The 3,660-nt window shown below is 35.5% G+C and overlaps 1 pseudogene; it reads right to left on the reverse strand.

Annotated features, from left to right (window-relative positions):
• Window positions 1–1,528: 1,528 nt before the first annotated feature.
• On the reverse strand, window positions 1,529–1,922 carry LOC108311939 (annotated as a pseudogene).
• Between the last annotated feature and the right edge of the window lie 1,738 nt (window positions 1,923–3,660).

A 3,660-nucleotide genomic window follows, 5' to 3' on the forward strand; every position in this document is an offset into this window, starting at 1 on the left:
TAAGATTATTTTATTGAAATTTTCAAATTGATATTTCATTGATACAACAAACCACCTGACCTCTTGCCGTCTTCCTTACTGGGAGTTTCCTTGGCTCAATCAGAAGGATGTCATGAACTCAGAAAGGCCAAAGAAAAAAACAGGCTATTTCAGAATACTACCTCCAATACACTTACCTAATTAATTAGTCTATTTGGTAACACCTTATAGCAAGTTAGGTAAAGCTGACTCTTAGATCTTCACATATTACCATTCTATGACGCCCCACCACTGAATGTTTCTCAAGCTTCGACATATCTTTCTTACCAAGGCAAAATGACTGCATGCAAAAAAGTGTTCCTGGTTCAGATGAATTATGACATCATGCTGTGGTTCAGAGAACGGATAATGTCTTACTTTTTCCTGATAAGACTTAATATTGTGCAGATCTCATTTTATGTGGTTCCCTGTTACTGATAACTGATGCTGAGCATATGAGAGCTCAAAGCTGATTACGGTACTTATCCGTGGGGGGTCCACTGGCTGCAACAGGTGGCTGTGGTGAGGTGTTGGGAGAGAGGGATAACAGAGGTGGGCATTAGCTTCCTCATTGACTCTGAACCTGTCATCAAATTATACTAGGTTAAGAAACTAAAAAAGGGTTAGTAATAGTTGGTGAAATCAACTTTGCCTTGTGATTGACTCTCATTGAAACAAGTTGGAGAACCAACATTATGACAGGAATGTCAGAAATATAAAGCAGAAAAAAATACTATGTCTTCACCCTAACAAGTGAACATTTTTGTTTTTCTCATTCCTATTCATATTTACTATATCATTTTTAATAGACAGACTCTTACTGAGAGTAATATTTTCAATGTGAATCAGATTTCTCATAATATATTTATGCTCCAATTAAAGACAATTTGATGTTGTAAGATTCGAAAAACTTTTTGCCCTGAGAAGGTCGAGGCTGCAGTGAGCCATGATTGCACCACTGCACTACAGCCTGGGCAGCAGAGCGAGATCTTGTCTTAAAGAAAAAAAAAAAATTGGTAAAACCTTTAAGACTAACAAATCAGGACTCTGACTAGTATTAAAAAAAAACGATGCTTTTTTTCTTATTCAGAACTTATCACTGTAACTGGTCTTACTGTTAAAACAGCCTAATTAGTTGATGGGAGGGGTTACTAATTTACCATGACAAATATATACATTTCCCGGTGCTGCTTTTTTAATAAACAGAATCAAATTATTTTCTTTCTTAAAACATACCCGTGAGATTATTTTTTGTGATGGAATGTAAATGCCTTTAAGCTTTTGTCATTTACTTAGCACATCATTTCTAGTCTTTTCCATCAGTCTTCAAAGATAATTTTCATTCTTGAAGATTTCACTGCTATATTTGGCCCTTTGCTCTTTGAAGTTTTGGCTTATTTGAGGGCAAGTTGACATGTTTATGATATTGAGTCTGCCTATGAACAAAATTGTTTTTTTCTTGTTTTTTTTTTCCTTTTAATTTTTAATGACCAAAACACAGCGTCTAAAACTACAGCTTCTGGAAGAACCATTTGTTCTTGCCTGTCTTGTATCTCTCTTCAAACTTGACCCTGGCCTCTCGTTGGGCCTTGCATTTCAGAGCAGGATCTCTGAGGATACCCTTACTGATGACAGTTTTGTTCAAGGGGATTCCGCAGAGTACCTTGTGGACATTAGGTGATTGTAGTGATAAACTTTCACAAAAGACTTGATTTTTAACCTCGTGGCGATCTTCTTCTCGTCCATGGCAGCTGTCACTTGGAGGGGACAACGGTCAAGTCCAGCCACCAGAGCATGGCTGTAGGGACGATCTGAAGTGCCATCATCAATGTTTTCACGATGATGGCTTCGTGCCCAGAATAGCGTCCAGCCAGGGCAGGCACCGCCTTCCCAGGTTTCATGAACTTGCCCCTTTCGACAGCAATCACTGGGGCCTACAGCAAAAAGTACAAGCATATTTTTAAAAGGTCTTCCTCCTGTATGTCCTTAATAATAAGTTGTAATTTTCCCCATAAGAATTTTGCATGTTTGAATAATTTATTTACAATTTCTTTATTTCTGTTGCTAGAAAATTTGTAATGTTTGTAAATTTTAAATCAATATTGTTGGAGTATACTTTTTATATGATAAAATTGTAAGTGTGCACTTTGATGAGTTTTGACAAATGTATCTACCAATATAATCGCCACTCTAATCAAGACATAGAAAACAATTCTTTCGTGCTTATTTGCAGGCAGTTCCAACATCTACCCCAGCCACAGGAGAACACTGGTTTTCTTTTTGCCATTTTGGATTTGTTTTGCCTTTTCTGGAATTTCATATAAATGTTCATTCTCTTGTTTCTAGCTTCTTTGCTTAGCTAGAAGCAAAGAAGTAAATATTTTCTAGATTTACCCATTGTCAATGAATGAGTTCATTCTTATTTCTGAGTAGTATTCACTACCCACAATACTATTCACTACTCAGAATACTACTGAATCGTATCCAGAATACTGTTTATCTGTTTATCCATTTAAGCGTCGATGCAAATGTGATTGTTTTTAGTTTAGGGCTATTAAGAATAAAACTTCTGGCCAGGTGCAGTGGCTCACACCTGTAATCCCAGCACTTAGGGAGGCCAAGGCAGGCAGATCACTTGAGTTTAGGAGTTTGAGATCAGCCTGGGAAACATGGCAAGACCACATCGTGGGTTCTGGGAATTGTTCAGCATACACTTCCTTATAGTTATTCTTTGCCTAGCCTCATGAATTATCATCCTACATAAATGAACAGAATGGTATATAGCTAAAAACTCAAGAAGACTTTTGTGGATATTTCTGGAACTTTATTCTGTTAATATGGTGAAATATATTAATCAATTTTTAGAAGTTGAATCATCCTTGCACTTTTGGGGATAAACTGAAGTTGTTCATAGTGTCTTTTTTCCTCCCTTGCATTTAGTATGCTAAAGTTTTATTTAAACATTTTCCAGCTATGTTAATCAGTGAAACAAGCCCATCCATGTTAATCAGTAAAACAAAATTTTCCTTCTCATGTTCTTCTAATATAGTTTTGATACTAAAATGATATTAGTAGACTCATAAAATAAGTTGAAGATCTTCTATTTTGTATATTAGTTAAAGTGTGGTTTTCTTTGGTAGAATTTTGCCTGAGCCTGTTTTTCTGCATAAGCAAATTTTAAATAGCTGGTTCAATTTCTTTAATTTTCAAATTTATGACTTCTTCATATTCTTTTAAATGAAGGCATAAAATATGTAAGGAAAGAGCATCAGGCTTAAGTGTACAACTTGATACATTTTTACATACATTATATATTACTATAATACACTATATAGACAGAAACATAGATATAGAGAGCCATCTACCAAACAGATAAAGACAGAACATTTCTACTACTCAGATGTTCCTTAGCATAATATCCTCAAGGTTTATCCATAGTGTCACATGTTGCAGAATTTACTTCTTTTTTAAGGCAGGATAATGTTCCATTACATGCATATACCACATTTTCTTCATTTAGCTGCTGATGGACACTTAGGTTGTTTCTGTATCTTGGCTATTATGAATAATGCTTCAGTGAACAGGGGAGTACAGATATCTCTTTGAGATCTCATTTCAATTCTTTTGGATATATACCCAGAA

This window comes from Cebus imitator, unplaced genomic scaffold (assembly GCF_001604975.1).
Source record: "Cebus imitator isolate Cc_AM_T3 unplaced genomic scaffold, Cebus_imitator-1.0 Scaffold119, whole genome shotgun sequence".
In the NCBI taxonomy this organism is placed as follows: domain Eukaryota; kingdom Metazoa; phylum Chordata; class Mammalia; order Primates; family Cebidae; genus Cebus; species Cebus imitator.